Raw genomic sequence first — 20246 nt, 5'->3', positions numbered from 1 at the left:
CAGATGGTTGCAGCTGTGCATAATAAATAAGCTAGGCTTTAAACAAACAAACAAAAAAGGATGAGAAAGATGAAACATCACTGGTACTCAGGCAGGACACCAAAGTGAAAACTAGTGTTAAGATGAGTAATAAGCAGAGTTATTTTATGCATCATCCGAGAAAGTGGGAAGTACTTAATTGATGGAGAGATAACATACCAAGATAAACTACATACTGATATAGTGGAGAGAATGAGAAAGCATGACATATTCTCACTAATGAGCTGGGACTGATTTATAAGTAGAGTGTCCATTATTACCTTTATTATGACATAGACTAAGGAACAACAAAATTTTGCGAAAAACACACTTCCTATGTTGGCATACAGATATATATATATTTTAGTACATTATGCAGAATTAGGGATGGGCTAGAAAAGAACAATCACTCAGAAGGCCATGGAGTAGACATCAAGCATTGTTAGTAGCATAAGATGCAGAAACAACAGGCGATCCTTAAACAAATGTATGATTTCAATGCTAGATTTCTTATCATTGTTCTCAAGGTTGGAAATAAGTGATAGCAAAAATTTAGATATAAAAAAGCTTTCTTTTTTGAGACAGAGCGAGACTGTCCCGGACTGGAGGGCAGTGGCGCAACCTCGGCTCACTACAACCTCTGTCTCCCAGGTTCAAGTAATTCTCATGCCTCAGCCCCAGAGTAGCTGGGATTACAGGCAAGCACCACCACACCTGACTAATTTTTGTATTTTTAGTAGAGATGGGGTTTTGCCATGTTGGTAAGGCTGGTCTTGAACTCCTAGCCTCATGTGATCCACTCGCCTCAGCCTCCCAAAGTGCTGGGATTACAGGTGTGAGCCACGGAACCCAGCCAAAAAAGCTTTTATCAATGAAATGCAGTAAGATTCTTATACTTAATGTATGTCTATACTTTAATAATATCTGGATCTAAATCTGCCGAAAAAATTTGCTAAGAGTTTCAAATATTTGCTACGTTTTTACATGGGACAGTTACAAGTACAGACTAACACAGGTGCGTGCAGCCCAAAGTACGCAGCATGATTCTTTGTGATAATGAACAACTCTTCATACATTTTCGAACAAAGAACCTACTTGCCTAGATTTGCATGGCAGTTATATTCTTGGAAATGTAGCATCTATATTAAAACAATGCAAAAACTGCTTCATGTGATACATAAAACAGAGTTCGATTCTGGGCTCATAAATAGTTATAAAAAAGGTTTTCCACCATGTGAATACCTGCTGGAACATTCAAAAGTCATGCCAGACTTGAGAAAATCCTTTGCTATATGGAACTGACCTACCCATGACAAGTTGTTCAGCATCCTTAGTCTACCCACCAAATGTGCGCAGTCTTCCTACAATCACTGTGCTGACCAAAAACTCCCCATCAAATTACCAAGAGGCCCTCTGAGATAGGATATCAGCCCACTGAGAACCATTGCTTTAAGCCACAACATTATCTAATCAGTTGTTCCATACAGAGTCTCTCTCCGCCCCATTCTCTCATGCCAGGTGCAACCCTGGGGGCTGAGCTGTTGCCCTGCGCCTTGCTGATGTGGCTTTCCTGGGACGTGACTCGGCTGCTGTGGTTCTGCACGTCCTTACCAGTCTACCTCCTCCCCTACCCCCTCCCTCTAGTAGCAAGTAGCACCGAGTCCACTGACAAGAATGGGAGCTAGAGTAAGAAGCAGGGGTTTTTGTTTTGTTTTTATCATATATCCCATTGAGCTGATGTAACATATTGAATGTAACGTGTTGACTCCTAAACCTTTTATCACAGGTATACAAGTTTATTAAAGCAGGATTTTTCTTGCTACTCTGCCCGCCTCCCAGTAATTTAAGGGCTCAAGATCTCTTTAAGATTCAGTGCCTGGGCTGGGCGCAGTGGCTCATGCCTGTAATTCCAGCACTTTGGGAGGCCGAGGCGGGTGCATCATGAGGTCAAAAGATTGAGACTATCCTGGCCAACATGTTGAAACCCCATCTCTACTAAAAATAAAAGAAAATTAGCCAGGCGTGGTGGTGCGTGCCTGTAGTCCTGGCTACTCGGGAGGCTGAGGCAGGAGAGTCACCTGAACGGAGGTTGCAGTGAGCCGAGATCACGCCTCTGCACTCCAGTCTGGCAACAGAGTGAGACTGTCTAAAAAAAAAAAAAAAAAAATTCAGTGCCTGTCCATCAGTTCCTCTATCCCGGTGCTATCCAGGTTCCTGCCAGCCCATACGTGGTGACAGTGCCTTCATGTGAATTACTAAAAGGTATCCCATCCTAGACACGTCTGCAGAAAAATGCCACACTGATATTGTCATAAGAAACCTACAGATTTTTCCTGCCTGTACTGTGAGTATACTTGCCCCACTCCTCTTCCCCCACTGCACAATCTGCCCAACCATAAAGGCAGCCCTGACCATGTCTGTTCATATGATATAATTCAGGCCAATGCTATCTCCTGGTCAGTGATGACTAATCATTTTGACTCTGAATTAAATTAATGAACACTCATCAATCACCTATTACATGTAGGGTTCTATGTTCCTCCTGAGAGGGAAATATAAAAGGATCGAGAAATGACCACTTGAGAAACTCATAATTTAAGTTACCCTGATTTCTGCTTTCGCATCAACAACTTAGGATAGATAACTTGTCTAACCTTAATGCAGAAGGTTTTACAACCGGAATTTAACTGTTCTTCTACCAGTATCACAGTAATTGTATGAGAGATGAGGATTTAAAGAAAGACACAGGCAACTTAGTTAGACATTTAAAAAATCCAGGTTTACATTATTTCCTTCTACATAACGTAACATCTTCGGAATCAGCTTCTTTCTGGGATATTGTAACCTCTTGCATTTAACAGACTCAATTTTATCTGGAGGCCATTTGGCAGATACATTACTTTTTAGAGTGTCTACTGAGCATTTTCTCCAAGTAATTTCCTGGTGAGCTCCTTTTATTTTTCAGCTGATAATGCACATAGGCTATGCCCTTCTCAGGGGAAGACTATGAACTTGTAATAAGAAAAAAATGGATAGCTTTAATTAGTCCTTTGACATAAATGCAATAATCATATTTTTCTCTAGGAGCTCTTTAATCATGATTAAAGTACCCTAATAAAGTTGTCCCCATCATAGAAAGATGAGCAAAACATGCTAGAGCCCTTAGGAGGATTGGTGTGGGATCTTTCACTGTACTAGTCAAGGTTCTTGGGTGTAAGCAATTGAAACTCATTCTAGTCATTTAAGCACAAAAGAAATTTATTGACAAGATTTTGGTTTCTTATGGGACTCTCTAAGAAGGTTGGAGGACCAGGCTTGGAAAATGGGGCAAACCAAGGGAGTCTACATAGTGGGAACAAGAGCACATTTAGCAGTCAGCCAGCCCCACGGATGATTCACTGCTGAATGGAGGATGCTGAAGCAGCTAACATTAAGCACTAAGCCTGGTGTCACTGCCACCGCACCTACTGCCATGGGGAGCCAGTGCTGCTGTCACCCTGTCCCTGCCTCTCTAAGTTTATATCTGTGGACATTTGATTGGCCAGACTTGGTCCTGGGCTCCTGCGCTAGTAACAGGGAAATGAATTTGGCCTTTTCAGCTTCTGTGAGGAGAGCTGGGCTTTGAGTCCTACTAAATCTCAGACTCAAGGAAATTCTGAAACATAAAAATACAGTTTAGATGCCAGGCAGTTACATGCCTGTCTAGGCAAACATCCATTTCTTTCATGGAATGACTAAGGGAGACAAATAAAACATATTTTATCTTACTTAACTAATATCTCACTTTTAAAATCTTCATCACCTTTTTTCAAAAAAAAAAAAAAAGAAAAAAAGAAAAAAATCCAAGCAGCATTTCACTATGTTTCCCCAAGAGTTTGTATTTGGAAACAAATATCTTTTTTTCCTTGCTTAAGAAGCCAAGATGTACTTGAGACAAAGGGTTTCTTATTGACATTCTATGTCTTCCATCACTTTATTCCCCTTGGTCAAGAACTTAAAGTGACCCCTGTTGCCACTAACAGTGAGTCTCAGCTCCCCCCATCTCTTTGTAATGAGCTCCCAGTCCTAACAGGCCACCCTACCCCCAAATGAATGGAAGCTTGCCAGTCTATCAGTGACTCTTGCCCTATTTTTTTTTTTTTTTGAGGCGGAGTTTCGCTCTTGTTACCCAGGCTGGGGTGCAATGGCGCGATCTCAGCTCACCGCAACCTCCACCTCCTGGGTTCAGGCAATTCTCCTGCCTCAGCCTCTTGAGTAGCTGGGATTACAGGCACGCGCCACCATGCCCAGCTAATTTTTTGTATTTTTAGTAGAGACGGGGTTTCACCATGTTGACCAGGATTGTCTCGATCTCTTGACCTCGTGATCCACCCGCCTTGGCCTCCCAAAGTGCTGGGATTACAGGCGTGAGCCACCGCGCCTGGCGACTCTTGCCCTATTAAACCAATCTTCAGATGCTGAAGAGGTGAATTCTTTAGGGTACTCTCCAGCAGCTTTCCTCTGCATATCGCCAAAAGAAGACTGGCCACAGAAGTGAGTTGAAGCTAGTGTGGCCAACATGTAGGCTTTGGCCTGTGGGCTGAGAAAGGCGATCTGGATGTTTCAATTGAATAAATCACAGCCACTCAATAGGCTGTTGCATTTTGGGGTGAGTATGATATTCATTTTGCATTTTGAGGTGAGTATGGTATTCATTATATTAGTTCAGAAACAAAATCGTACTTGAATAGATAAAAACTTTAGTTAGATTTTCTTTTCTTTTCTTTTTTTTTGAGATGGAGTCTTTCTCTGTCGCCCAGGCTGGAGTGCAATGGTGTGACCTCGGCTCTCTGCAACCTCAACCTCCCTGGTTCAAGGGATTCTCCTGCCTCAGCCTGCTGAGTAGCTGGGATTACAGGGGTGCACCACCATGCCCAGCTAATTTTTTGTATGTTTAGTAGAGACAGGGTTTCACTGCGTTAGTCAGGATGGTCTCGATCTCCTGACCTCATGATCCACCTGCCTCAGCCTCCCAATAGTTCTTTTATGACAATGGAGTGGGGGAATACCATAAATGTCAAAGGACATCTATGCTCTACTCCAGTGGCCTACAGGAAACACATTATCCAGTCAGTTGCATGGTAACCTAAGTCCTTCCTCCCTGATTCCTAAATGGCTGAGCAGTTGTAAGATCAATTATACACCACTGATTAAAAAGTTAATATGGACATGGGTCACTGTATTACTTTATGCAATTCATATTTACTCTACTTCTGTCAAAGGCTGCCCCCCTCTTTTATTAATTATTTCTCAGGTTATGGAATAGAATGTAGCCCACCTGGGTACTTATAATGCTCCAAGAGATCATACATCAGTTTCACCAGTAAGTCCAGAACTGCTACGAAAGAGCTTTGATCAGCTGGGTGCGGTGGCTCACACCTATAATCCCAGCACTTTGGGAGGCTGAGGCAGGTGGATCAACTGAGGTCAGGAGTTTGAGACCAGCGTGGCCAACATGGTGAAACCCTGTCTCTACTAAAAATGATTGGTGTACCTGAATGCGACGGGGAGAATGAAACCAAGTTGGAAAACACTCTTCAGGATATTATCCAGGAGAGCTTCCCCAACCTAGCAAGGCAGGCCAACATTCAAATTCAGGAAACACAGAGAACAACGCAAAGATATTCCTAGAGAAGAGTAACCCCAAGGCACATCATCATCAGATTCACCAGGGTTGAAATGAAGGAAAAAATGCTAAGGACAGCCAGAGAGAAAGGTTGGGTTACCCACCAAGGGAAGCCCATCAGACTCATAGCAGATCTCTCTGCAGAAACCCTACAAGCCAGAATAGAGTGGGGGCCAATACTCAACATCCTTAAAGAAAAGAATGTTCAACCTGGAATTTCATATCCAGCCAAACTAAGCTTCAAAAGTGAAGGAGAAATAAAATCCTTTACAGACAAGCAAATGCTGAGAGATTTCATCACCACCAGGCCTACCTTACAAGAGCTCCTGAAGGAAGCACTAAATATGGAAAGGAACAACCAGTACCATCCACTGCAAAAACATACCAAATTGTAAAGTCCATCAACGCTATGAAGAAACTGCATCAACTAATGGGCAAAACAACCAGCTAGCATCAAAATGGCAGGATCAAATTCACATATAATAATATTAACATTAAATGTAAATGGGCTAAATGCCCCAATTAAAAGACACAGACTGGCAAATTGGATAAAGAGTCAAGACCCATCGGTATGCTGTATGCGGGAGACCCATCTCATGTGCAAAGACACACATAGGCTCAAAATAAAGGGATGGAGGAAGATTTACCAAGCAAATGGAGAGCAAAAAAAAGCAGGGTTTGCAATCCTAGTCTCTGATAAAATACACTTTAAACCAACAAAGATCAAAAGAGACAAGGGCATTACCAATGGTAAAGGGATCAATGCAACGAGAAGAACTAACTATCCTAAATACATATGCACCCAATGCAGGAGCACTCAGATACATAAAGCAAGTTCTTAATGACCTACAAGGTGCTACACACTTTTAAAAAACCAGATCTTATGAGAGCTCACTCACTATCCCAAGAATAGCACCAAGAGGGATAGCGCTAAACCATTCATGAGAAACCATTGCTATGATCAAATCACCTCCCACCAGACCCTATCTCCGACACTGGGGATTACTATTTGATATGAGTTTTCAGCGGGGACACAGATCCAGACCATATCAATAAATGTGTTGAAATTCATAGAACTGTAAGGAGAGTAAGGAGAAAAAAAAGAAAAAAAGTCAATTTGCCTGTAAGATAATTTTTAAAATTAAATTAAAAGAAAAGAAATAGAACACGGCCAGGACCCCAAAGCCTTGCTGTTCCCCCTCCCAGACACTACCTCTCCTCTCCCTGAAGAGGTCGTCATTTATTCATCAACAGTTTAAACATCTTACTTCACCTGTTTGGCTTACTGACATGCTTAAATCCAGTCTGATTGCCATCAGGGGTCTGGAATGTTTTAAGTCAAGAGACCACCCAACGAGTCATCAGAGTTCCAGGGCTGGGAGCAGTGCTGACTTGTTTGTGCTTCCTACTCCAACAGCTTTCATTCGAATTGGTAAAAATAACATAGTAAAACCTCAAGGACTATTTAGGAATCAAATTAATAAAAATTTGACAGAGGGTACAAGAAATATTCTCAAGTCACCTCCATTTCATTACCACCTTACCCCAAATCATCAAAAAGATAAATTAAATTATTTGTAAATTTGCTGTGAAAGAATTATACACCAAGAAATGAGTTTTGGGAAGTATATTCTTTACAAATTTTGTTTCTGACAACTTGCATCCCTGTATCTATAGCAGAATGTTTTTTCCCTTCCCACATAAAAACAAAACAACTTGAGCAACTCCACAGGACAAGAAAATTTAATATTACCACAACTTAGAATAAAAGCCTAGGAAGCTGAAAAAAATAAAGTTAGAAAATTAGCAATGATCTGATTAACGTTTTAAAATATAATTTGTTTCATACCTATTGGCAGAATATATATATACATACATATAAAGCATATATATATGCTTTTTCATTGCTTTTGGTTTTAAGCTTCCAAGTTGGTTTATGTAACAATTTTTTTAATCACAAAGGATGTTATTTGGTTATTAATAAAGTTATGTACTCATGTGTGGCCAAGGAAGCTTATTTTTATGTACTGAGGGTGAGTGCTGGAGGACCAACATCTGTTGTTTTTGTCCTGGCAGCATCCCTGTCCTCTCTCTTCCAGGACAGCACGCCCATCCCCTGAGGGGCTCCCCTCCATTGCCCCATGAGGTTCTCTTGCATAGCCAACAGAAGTACCCCTTCCCTTTGCCACTGTGATTGGCCCTGGGAGGGTCCCATGATTAAGCTGGGCCAGTTGAGGCTTCCCTAGAGATTCTGTTGCTTTTCTTTCCTCTGAGGTCGCTTAGGCTGGTTTGATATAAGTTGGAAACGTCTGCAGCATAGCCTCTGCCTACTAGTCCCTCCACTTCATAGAAGACGTCTGATGATAGTAGACTGGAGACAGGACGAGGGACTGTGATTGCTATGGCCAAGCGCATTTGAAAGATCCAACTTCTGGCCGGGTGCAGTGGCTCACACCTGTAATCTCAGCACTTTGGGAGGCCGAGGTAGGTGGACCACGAGGTCAAGATATCAAGACCATCCTGGCCAACATGGTGAAGCCCCATCTCTACTAAAAATACAAAAATAAGCTGGGTGTGGTGGTGCATGCCTGTAATCCCAGCTAATCAGGAGGCTGAGGCAGGAGAATCACTTGAACACGGGAGGCAGATGTTGCAATAAGCAGAGATTGCACCACTGCATTCCAGCATGGAGACAGAGCGACACTCCATCTCAAAAAAAAAAAAAAAAACCACACAAAAAAAATCCAGCTTCTAGCCCTGCTTGACCATACCCTTGTGGACCCCTCTTGCAAGTGCAAAGGTGACAGTTGTCCGTATCCTATACCCAAATGTAAATAATGTAAATAACAACAGTGACTACTTATTGAGCTTACACAATATAATCTTAAGCTATGCTAAACCTTTTATCTCCAGTGTCATATTTTGTTCTCACAACCACGCCAAGATTTTTCTAGGCTCAATTACAATGCCCAGTTTATAGCTGAGGAAACTGAAGTGCAGATAGATTAAAAAAATATGTCCAAGGTCACAAAGCTAGCAAGAGGTAGAACTGGGATTCGAGCTGAGGAAGTCTGACCCCAGAGCCTGTGTCACGTTTCTAAACTTTCAGTGAGAGAGCGATGCAAACACAGGAATTCGTGCCTCCTCCATAGAGCCCTCCTTCATTACACAGGCCGTATTGATCTCCCTGTGTGCACAATAGGCACTGTGGGTTACAGACTCGTGGGTGAAACCTGTGAGTGTCTCCTCTTGCGAGCTTTACAAATGCTGTGTCAGGCAAAAATGCTTATTTGAAATTTTGCCTTACACCCTAAGTTCATCACATGTGTGCCAGTGGAAACTGGCAACTAAATATTCCTTCCCTATAAAGATCAGAAATGCAGATCTAAAAATTTGGTATGTTTTCTGGGGTAACTTCTCACTCCTGAATCAGCATTTGGAAACCTGATATTTTTCCCAGCAACCACTCTGACAGGAGGTGGCTTGGGGAGCAACAGGGATGGGAGGAGGCTGGAGAGGAAATGTGGGCTCTGAGAAAACAGTCATTTCTTTCAAAATATTGCTGGCAGTATGAGGCACGTCATGTCCAGCTGACATTTCTATTTTATTGAAGAGATGCAAACAAATGATTGGGTAAGCGCTTTGGCCTTTATTGAATCAGTGTTAATTGCCCTGGGGCTTTACTTAGTGAAATCACAAAGATCACCAGGCTTAGGTGACTAGAATAATATTTGATATGAACAGCTTCATCATTTGTCAGCTGGTGACATCCATTTGCAGGTAATCTGCCATCTACTGGAGGCTGTGCTTGAGCTCAGATGGCCCATTGCAAATTTTTAAAAGAGGGGAAGAAGAGCCAGGTGTTGAAGGTGGGCAGCATTGGATTCAGAACCTCTGTCTACCACCTGCAGCAGTGTGACATCTCAGTTCCTTCTCTGGAAAATGGAGAAAAATCATATCTACTTGCTGGATTGTGGTGAGAATTGGAGGTAATATATGGAAAGCCCCTAATTGTGTTTTGCAAATAGTGGGTGCTCAAAAACAACTTGTATGATGCCGAAAGGCAACAAGCCAAACAGTTGGGTTGAATGTTACCAGATTTGCATATAACAATTATTTCCTAACAAAGCAGCTTTGGGCCAGGCTACCTCCAACTAAAGATTCAGATACATATGTAAGAAATAAAGTAAAAGCTTAAAATAGGGATAAAACTTAAAACAATATTTTCTTATTCTGTGCCCATAGCAGACATTACTAATCAAATACACTTCTTTTTTGTTGATGCTGAATTTGGATGTGGCTTTTCCATCCTCCACACATTGTTCCAGACAGCCTTTACTAACTGATTACATTTGGTATTTGAGATAAATCCTGTTCAGCATCCTGGCTTAAATTTGGATGATTCCAGAAACAGAAGCTTATGGGAGGAGATAATTTATGGAGGTGGGCCCTCTATACCCGTCAGATCATATCACAAGCAGCTGCCTATAAAGTTTGGCTAAAGTGAACAGAAACATACATCCACCTTGCAAGTCTTTGCAACTTTGCTGTTTATAATTTTGTTTTTATGTGGACTTATTGTCATGGATTTGAATCAACACTACCTATTTCCTTTGAGAACCCACTGTATGTAATATACCAAGATATGAATATCATAGTGCAGATAGCACAGAGGTCATCTTGTGGAAGGTTTTGGGTCTTGGGATCCCAAGTGGATGCTGGTCTCTTTCTGTCATCCAGAGAATAGAGTGGAACATGCACGTAAGGAAATGACTGCACATTTGAGGCCTTCACTGGACTTCTTGCCTGCAGCCAAAACACTTGGAGCCAGAATGGCTGGTTTGGCAGCGGGCTTGGTCTAGAAATTAATGATGATTTATAAGCCAAACTATTTCTCATTATTCAAAATGTAAATGTTTTGGCTGGAAAAGAAAACTAGGCCCAGGAGATCACACCATCCCTCATGTAGCTCCTTGAACATTAGTGCTCTGGCTCCCCTGGAACTGGAGTACAAAACCAGATGGGAGACTTGCAGGTCATCAGACCTATGGATTTGCAAACTGTGCTCCTGGAATTCTCAGGGATTCCAGGAGGCCCCCAGAAGCAGCTATGGGAATGAGGAAGAGGTGGAGGGGTAGGCCTTGAAACTATATCCAGACCCTGGACACATTTCTCACTGCCTGTTACTGCTACTACCCCGGTCTGAACAACCTCATTTCTGGCCTGCATCAGACACTAGCCTCCTAACTGGCCTCTTTGCTTCCATTCTCATAACTCTCTAGTCTATTCTCAATACAGCAGCAAGAGTGAGCCTGTGAAACAGAAGTCACATCAGGTCTCTCCTCTGCTCACAACTCTGCAATGTTCTCCACGTCACTGAGAGTAAAAGCCAAATTCCTGACAAGGTTCTGCAAGGCCTTGCATCATCCAGCCCCCGGGACCCGTCTACTCATCTCCCATGACTGACTTCCTGGTTCATTGCACGTCCACCGTCCTGGCTTCCCCGGTGTTCTCCAGTGCACAGGTATGTTCACGTGGAGAGCCTTTGCTCTAGCTGCATCCTCTGCCTGGGACAGTCATCTCCCAGGTATGTGCTTGGTAGTTCCCTTCCCGACTTTACAGGTCTTTACTCAGACCTCACTTTCTCCCTGAGGGCTCCCTGACTTCCTTGTCTACAGCATTTACCTTCATACTGTTGTACTGGAGTGAGCATAGAAAGTCAACACCAAGACAAAAGTATGCCGAATTGCAGGGTCTTTATTGCTGGCGGCCACGGAGGACTCGCGTCTCTTCAACCCGTGGCACCAAAAGGAGGGTATCAAGACCTTTTATACCTGTAAAACCACCTCGGTGGTGACGGTGAGGGGCGGGGGGCGGGGCGAGGGGCTTCAGACATTCCGAAGGCCAGTGGATTCTGTAAATCACTTCCTGGGTGGAGATGAAGGTGAGGGGCTCCGGACATTCCGAGGGCCAGGGGACTCTGGACATTCTGATTGTTATTTAAGTGGTTCACAGAAGTCAAGATAAGCATTAGTTTACACATTGTCTGGGTAGGGTGGAAATTAGAGACCTTAATTACTTATCCCAAGTCGCAGAGGCCAAGATGGCGTGGGTTTGGACTGCTTGCCTGTCACATTAGGGGTTACAGAGAGCAGTTTCAACAGAAAGCCAAGGTATGGTTGAGGTATGCAGTTTTATGGGGCTTTTACCATGTCACAATACCAACTGGACACTGTGGACTTCCCTTCCCCAGCTTACGTTCTTTATTCTGATATATATATGCCTCCTAACGTATCATAGAATTCGTTGACTTATTATGTTTAATTATCATCTGCCCCCCTGCATGATTCCTAGGTAGTAAGAACACTAAAAAAAATTGTTGTCTTGGGCCGGGCACGGTGGCTCAAGCCTGTAATCCCAGCACTTTGGGAGGCCGAGGCGGGTGGATCACGAGGTCAAGAGATCGAGACCATCCTGGTCAACATGGTGAAACCCCGTCTCTACTAAAAATACAAAAAATTAGCTGGGCATGGTGGCGCGTGCCTGTAATCCCAGCTACTCAGGAGGCTGAGGCAGGAGAATTGCCTGAACCCAGGAGGCGGAGGTTGCGGTGAGCCAAGATCATGCCATTGCACTCCAGCCTGGGTAACAAAAAAAAAAAATTGTTGTCTTGGTGTATCTATGAATGAATAAATAGGTTTCTGGGCCTGCCACCTCATCATCAATCAGAGCAACTTCATCTATTAGATTGAATGTGGTGCAGTGACACACACAGGCAATCCCAGCTACTCAGGAGACCTGAGGCAGGAAGGTCACTTAAGCCCCGGAAGGTCGAGGCTCCAGTGAGCTGTGATCAGGTCTGTGAGTAGACAATGCACTCCAGCCTGGACAATAGTGCAAGACACTACCTTTAAAAAAATAAAATTATCTTTGATGTAGGACTTCTGCATAAGATACCACTTAAAGAAAAGATTTAGTAACAAATTGGAAATCACTATAAACCACCACTCTGGTCCAATCCTCCATTTTCACAGATGGGGAGAGCCTGGACCCAGAGGATACACACATCTGGTTAAGGCAGATCTCAAAGATAACCTGTCTCTCCTGATTAGCTCAAAGATAACCTATCTCTCCTGATTGATATGTTCAGCCTTCTTCAGTCTGTTGCATACTCATCCTCCCTACCTAAAGGTCTTTCCCGATTCCTGCCATAAAGCTTTACATCTGCGTTTAAAGAAGCAGTATTTCACAATTAGCCTAATCGAGACCATCACCGTTAAGAAATAATAATAGGAACTGTACCCTGAAAAGCCCATCTCCCTTTTTAAGTTCCATTTACCACAAGTGACAGGTTTGTAAGAATGCGATAAGCTGGGTTTTCTATTTCCAGCTCAACCACCCCAGGTGTGATTAGGCTTATTGATGCTGTTATTACTACTAATTAGTTTTTATGTGGTTTTTTTGTCTTCTGGCAACACCCAGTTCCTAGAAGTTGCGCAAGCATTTCTCACATATGCAAAGGTGAATGAGGGGGTAAACATCACCATCTGCTCTCTATTTTCCTCCCCAGCAGGTGTTTTCTCCCCTTTTCTTTTCCCGTTTATGGTATGTTACGGGGAAAACAGTTGGCCAATCATCCAGCCAGAGTCACAGACACACTTTATGGACTTTGTCCTGTTTCCAGATTTAAATAAGAAAGAAAAAGAGACTGGTGTGACTCCAACCTGTGCAGCTGTTCTCTGGAGCTGTAATCTTTTATCTCCACCCACCTCCTCTCCCATCTGAGCGTGTGCCGCCACCCCATGGAAGATTTGACGGACGTATACTTGAGCCTCCTAAAGCCCGGAACTATCCTTTTGGTTGTGAACTAAAGGACGACAGAGGTTGTCACTGTAAGGTGGATAATAATACAAATGAGCACCAGTTGGCTTTAAGAACCGCCAGTTTCGGGGCTGATGCAAAGGATTAATTCCATGTTGTTGAAGCAGAGACAATGAATATTGAAGGCAGTCCAATTCAGGTAACACTGGCAACTTGGAAAACATCTGTATAGCCAACAGTTTCCCTTGGGGGCTTTTAAATAACACCACCCATGGTCTTACCGTTGAAGTATGTTTCAGGGCCAGCGCACATGAGTGGACAACACTTAGTAGCTGTGGAAGAAGATGCAGAGTCAGAAGATGAAGAGGAGGAGGATGGGAAACTCTTAAGTATATTTGGAAAGCGATCTGCCCCTGGAGGTGATAGCAAGCCTCCACAGAAAAAAGTAAGACGTGCTGCTGATGAAGATGGCGTTGAAGAAGCAAGTGATAATGATGATGATTTTGCTGAGGAAGAAACTGAAGAAAAATCTTCAGTGAAGAAATCTATAGGAAGTCTTTGGAAAAGACTCAAAACCATCAACACAAGATTAAAAGGTCAAGATCCTTCAAAACAAGAAAAAAAAAACTTTTAAAACACCAAAAGAACCTAGTTCTGTAGAAGACATTAAAGCAAAAATGCAAACAAGAATAGATAAAGGGGTTTTCTTCCCAAAGTGGAAGCCAAGTTCATCAATTATGTGAAGAATGCTTCCAGGTGACTGACCAGGAGGCTATTCGAGATCTCTGGCAGTGGGGGAAGCTTCTGTGAGAATAGTTTAAAAAGGTTGTTAGAATTTTTCATCTTATTTCATTTCTGTAACAGTTGATATCTGGCTATCTTTTTTATAATGCAGAGTGAGAACTTTCCCTACCGTGTTTGAGAAATGTCTGGATTCCATTGCCAAGAGTGTGTTGTCTGAAATGCCTGTTTAGCACTGAAAACTGGGGAGGAAATAGAGAACAAATGGTGATGTTTACCCCTTCATTCACTTCAGGGCTTTAAGTCTGTGTGAAATGTTACTGTAGTAGCAGTGATGCTCAGACATGGATGTGGTGAGAAGACAAAAATAGCAAGTGGAATAAACCCAGTATTTGAAGTAAAAAGAAAGAAAAGCTTCCACAAAGATGTAGCTGTTTATTTCAGGGAGATTAGTGATGATTTTGCTGAGGAGGAAATTGAAGAAAAATATTCAGCGAAGAAATCTATAGGAAGTATTTTAATACAAAATACAAAATCCTCCTCTTCTTCATCTTCTGACTCTGTATCTTCCTCCAGAGCTACTAAGTGTTGTCCACTCATATGTACTCATATGCACTGGCCCTGAAACATACTTCAGCGTAAGACCAGGGTGATTTTATTTCAAAGCCCTGAAGAGAAACTGTTGGCTTAACAGTTTGACACAGAAGGACTGGTGACGGGGAAGAGCACAAACCCTTTTCTGGTACCAGTGGTCAGGGCATTCATAGCAATGGTTTCCTCTGCCCAGATGCTCTTCCCTCAGGCCTGGCAGGGTGGCTCTCAGCTGCCTCAGCACGAGCTCCATCTGCTGAGACAGGCCTTACTTGACCCCCAGTCTCCATCACCTGACTCTCTTGTATTGTCGTCATGTGATTGCATGAGAATTTACCTTATCTAATTTTTTAGACTATCTTTTTTTTTTTGAGATGGAGTTTCATTCTTGTCACCCAGGCTGGAGTGCAATGGCATGATCTCGGCTTACTGCAGCCTCCACCTCCTGAATTCAAGCAATTCTACTGCCTCAGCCTCCTGAGTAGCTGGGATTACAGGCACGGACAACCACACCTAGAAAATTGTTGTATTTTTAGTAGAGATAAAGTTTTCACTATGTTGACCAGGCTGGTCTCAAACTCCTGACTTTAGGTGATCTGCCACCTCGGCCTCCCATAGTGCTGGGATTACAGGCGTGAGCCACCGTGCCCAGCCTAGACTATCTTTAACCCCACCTAAAATGTAGACCCCGTGAAAGCTAGGACCTCATTTGTTTTGTTCCTTGCTCTATAGCGGTGCCTTGTCATGAGTTGAGTACACATTTTCATTTCACCAGTAGTTTGTAAGCTTTTTGCTCATCTAGAGCTATTTATCTCTGGGTTACCTCTCTGTCCCCTTTGGGCTGCCACAGTCCTTCCAACCCTGGGTAAACAATTCATTGTATTAACTTTGTTTAAAATAACCCAGAGTGGCGTCTGCTTTCATGACTCCACCTCGTCAAAGGGTGATGAGACCAGCACTTAATATCTGGGGTGAGTGGAAAATGAATTTACTGCTTACCTTTGAAAGGGAGAGTTGTGTTAGGCACATTCCCTCTGAGCAGAACCGTCTGGTAATATTATTTAAGGCTCTGGGGAAGCATGGATTTCAGGGATTGGAGGACATTTAGAGACATAAATGTGTTGACAATATCTGTAGAAGCACTCTCTGAAACTATTGTTGATTGGCACTCACAGGCATGTTTATTGAAATGAGTCCACCCTGCCTGACTGACTTGTAGAAGTGAGGGTTGACATGATTGGTTGGCTTGCAAAAACAGTCACTGAAACAAGTTGTTGATCAATAGAACAGTTTTAAAACCAGTTTTGGTGACTTCTTGTTACCATGGTTATATAACAATTAGTCTTTCTAAATGAGTGGACACTTACTTGGTTTTTATGTTCAATCCTTACTGATAGACCTACTTTAGTCTAGGTTTGGACTCTAGGTCTTTTTCAAACAATGCGCCTTATTAACTTTGTGACATTTCTTGAAGAAGTCACTTAACTTTACTAAACTTGAGGCTCCTCATTTATCAGATAGGGCCAATGATGCCTACCTCCTAGATTATTATGAGATTAAATGTTACAATGATTCTAAAAACTGTAAATTATAGAACATTCTGAAAGCACAAAACACATTTGAAATCCTCTTAAAATTTGATAATATGCCAAAATGGTGTGTAAACTCTAAAGTGCTATATAATTATAAATATTTCTATTATCTTTTCAATATTTAGTATTGTTTTAGTACTTATATTATTATCATGCCCTGGTCTTTAAGTCTCAGCTCATGTGTTTTTTCCTTTAAGAAAGTGTCCTTAACTACTCAAGTATTTACTGATCTTGTTTTTTTCTGGGCTTTGGTATTTATCATATTTACTGCAAAAATTAGCCCCCATGATTATTCTATCTTGATTATTCACTGTAATTTGTGTTGTTGGTCTCATCGCCCCAACCCAGATTTTATATTTCTTTAGGCAAGAGTCTTGTCTTCATTAGCATCAACAAATAATTAGAGTTGCAGAGCTCATGAGGCCAAGGTCAATAAGAAATAGCACACGCACCCAGCCCACATATTGCCTTAGAATTATTTCCATCACAGCACTCCAGGCAGCTTCTATAAGTTCAGTGGTATTAGAGCTGAGATAAAACCTACCGGCAATGGCGGATCTATGCTAACCTTCTCATTTTCCAAAGAGGAAATTAAGACCCAAAGAGGAGGTGAGTTACTCAGGGAGCACAAAGTCAGAATGAGAACTCATGTCTTTTATTCCTTGTCATCACTCTTTCTTCACCTTCATGAAACATGCTGCTTGTTAATGTCCCCAAGGTGTCTGACACAGTGACTGAGGTCATACTGAGTCCTCAATAAACACCTATAGCTATCTTTCTTCTGGCTGAGTTTACTCAGGTATTTGGAAAGCGGAGTGTTTCCACAATACTGTTGACATTGTAATTTAATATTGTTGGCTTGGGCCGGGCGCGGTGGCTCACGCCTGTAATCCCAGCACTTTGGGAGGCCGAGGCGGGTGGATCACGAGGTCAAGAGATCGAGACCATCCTGGTCAACATGGTGAAACCCCGTCTCTACTAAAAATACAAAAAATTAGCTGGGCATGGTGGCGCGTGCCTGTAATCCCAGCTACTCAGGAGGCTGAGGCAGGAGAATTGCCTGAACCCAGGAGGCGGAGGTTGTGGTGAGCCTAGATCGTGCCATTGCATTCCAGCCTGGGTAACAAGAGCGAAACTCCGTCTCAAAAAAAAAAAAAAAATATTGTCAGCTCTGCCTAGGTGGAAGCTTGATTCATGATTGTGAATTATCTGACCTTTTACTTCAAATTCGTAGTATTCAAACACTTTTTCTTCCATAATGATGTCCACAAAGGATACCCGAAATCTGCTAGCATACATAGCCATTTCTCCACGTCATTGCTTGCCAAAGTCTATACAAGTTACACAAATGGAATCATAATTGCACAAAACATTCTTAGTTAAATATGATAATGGAAAATACATCAATCACATTCATAATGAAAAATCAATGTAAGAAGCTAAGTCTAAAAATATATTTGCGTGAAATTAGTTTATTCTCTTCTGAGTAATTTAAGGCTGAGTTTGATGTATCTGAGCAAAATTGTCCTCTCAGTTCTCTCTATAGGCACTGAAATGGGCACTTAACAAACCAGTTATTAAAGGCAGCAGGGTTTTCAAACCCCAGTGCCAATAACATTTTTGCTGTTTGGAGGTGGTTGTTGTAAACTAGATCTCAATGTCTTGAGACAGGGAGTTTTGCTCAGCAAAAGTCCAGACCACCAAATTCCTTCAGATAGAGTACCTAATATCCATTAATCTATAGCAATAATAGTTGCTACTTACCGTTATAAGCAAGCCATCCTCACTCTCTTTCACTTCCTACGTTATCTCTGGGAAAATAGTGGGTATTGTGCCTTCTACAAACAGGTTCAGGCTTGTTACATTTAGAAATGTATCCTCTGCTCCCACAGTCCTTTCTTACCCCATTTCATTTTGTTAAGAAACTGTGACCAACCAGAAAAGTCGACATATGAAGAACTCTAATAGTAATGCTCATAGAGGCCATAGTAATGTTCATAGGTTTTCAGGCTGAAATTTCATCACCTAGAAATTTTTCTAAGAAAAAATTTAGGCCAGGCACAGTGGCTCACGCCTGTAATCCTAGCACTTTGGGAAGCTGAAGCGGGCAGATCACCTGGGCTCAGGAGTTCAAGACCAGCCTGGGCAACATGGCAAAACCCCGCCTCTACTAAAAATACAAAAAATTAGTCGGGCATAGTGGTGCACACCTGTAATCCCAGCTACTCAGGAGGCTGAGGCACGAGAATCACTTGAACCTGGGGGGCAGAGGTTGCAGTGAGCCGAGATTGTGCCACTGCACTTAAGCTTGGGTGACAGAGTGAGACTCAGTCTCAAAAGAAAAAAAAAGGAAAAACAATTTGGAAAGTGACAATACATTTCACAACAGGAAAATAATTGATCATTATATGTCTACCTCAAGGGCTGTGATGCCAAAGACTAATAGCAACATAAACAACTCTTGTATTATAATAATAAATGAAAAATAGAAAAAATAGTATATATGTATATTATTATTGGGACCATATAAATATAGATATGAATGAGGATTGGAAGATATTGAACTAAGACAAAAATAATTTACATCAGAGTGGCAGGAGAACGGTGGTGTTCTGCTGGTGATCATTTTAAAAATGTTTTTAGTCATGGAAAAAATTAATAGTATACCAGTATAGTTAGTATTATGGTATACGAAAGCAGAAAGAACACTAGTTTGGGAGTCAAGAAATGCTACTAACTGGTAATGTAAACCCAGAAAGTTATTTTGCTCTCTGATCTCATGTTTTTCATCTACAAAATGAGCAAGTTATTTTTAAGTTCTGTAGCTTTAAATTATATCATTTTTCAAGGATTTACTTCTTTAAGTTGATGTTTGAACTTGTTTTAACATGTTTAAGGATGGTAAATATTTGTTAAATTTCAGGGTCTTGGTCTCAGTAAAGAAATTCTCAGGTTTCAGTTTTAAACTTAGCGAAATGGGTTACATAAAATAAAAAGTAATACATCTATCTTGTCTCCAAACCAGTCTTTTTTTTAGCTTAAGAATTCAATGTACCCACTTTTCAGAAAAGCTCATACTTTTAACCTGCTGCTGATTACATAATTAATCACCCAGGAAAATGTCTTTGGAAGATGGAGAAATAGTATTATTCAAGGGCAATCTGATCGTATGAGTGAATAAATGGTAGTTTGACTGCCTTCTTCTAATTATTGCAAGAGACAGTGATATGTATGTTTTAGTTTTATGTGCTAACAAGTCAGCAAATAAGGATCCCCAGTAGTGGCAATATGTTCATCAACAGAACGTTCCCTAAAGGTGATACTAGAAAGCTGTTGGGGATCTAAGAATCAGTGTTTCCAGAACACATTTTACTCAGCTTGGCTCCAAAACTTAGTTCCTTTTCTAAGGCTACCTTTCTCCCTCTCCTCTGCAGATGGAAGTCCAACCCAGCTTTTGGGTACCCAAGGCCTAGCAGAGGCTTTGTGGTCACATCCACATGGGCCTAAATCATCGCCTTCCCCCTCACCAGCTGTGTGACAGTGCTTTTCTCTGAGCATCACCGCCTATGTATCAAGCCCTTCCTCAAATAGCTGTGGTACAGAGATCTAACGCTTAATGTGCCTGGTATAGTGCCCGGAATTTGGTGAGTATTAAATAAATGTCGAGGTCGGGTGCAGCGGCTCACACCTATAATCCCAGCACTTTGGGAGACTGACGGGGGCGATTTACCTGAGGTCAGGAGTTTGAGATGAGCCTACCCAACATGGTTTAACCCTGTTTCTACTAAAAATACAAAAATTAGCCAGGCGTGATGGGG

General features: G+C 42.0%; 1 long non-coding RNA gene across 2 annotated transcripts in view; it reads left to right on the top strand.

Annotated features, from left to right (window-relative positions):
• Positions 1-20246, top strand: part of LOC105710692 (uncharacterized) — an 85799-nt gene that overhangs the window by 64336 nt on the left and 1217 nt on the right. For both annotated transcript variants that reach the window (XR_010337065.1, XR_010337064.1), the window contains exons 3-5: positions 9464-9672; positions 10982-11207; positions 19863-20072. This is a non-coding gene — a long non-coding RNA (uncharacterized LOC105710692). The remainder of the gene's footprint in view (positions 1-9463; positions 9673-10981; positions 11208-19862; positions 20073-20246) is intronic.

This window comes from Aotus nancymaae, unplaced genomic scaffold, assembly GCF_030222135.1.
Source record: "Aotus nancymaae isolate 86718 unplaced genomic scaffold, 86718_ANA_hifiasm-v0.15.2.pri h1tg000041l, whole genome shotgun sequence".
Taxonomy (NCBI): domain Eukaryota; kingdom Metazoa; phylum Chordata; class Mammalia; order Primates; family Aotidae; genus Aotus; species Aotus nancymaae.
Note: the sequence above shows the minus strand (reverse complement) of the source record. Positions and strands in the feature narration are given on the sequence as shown.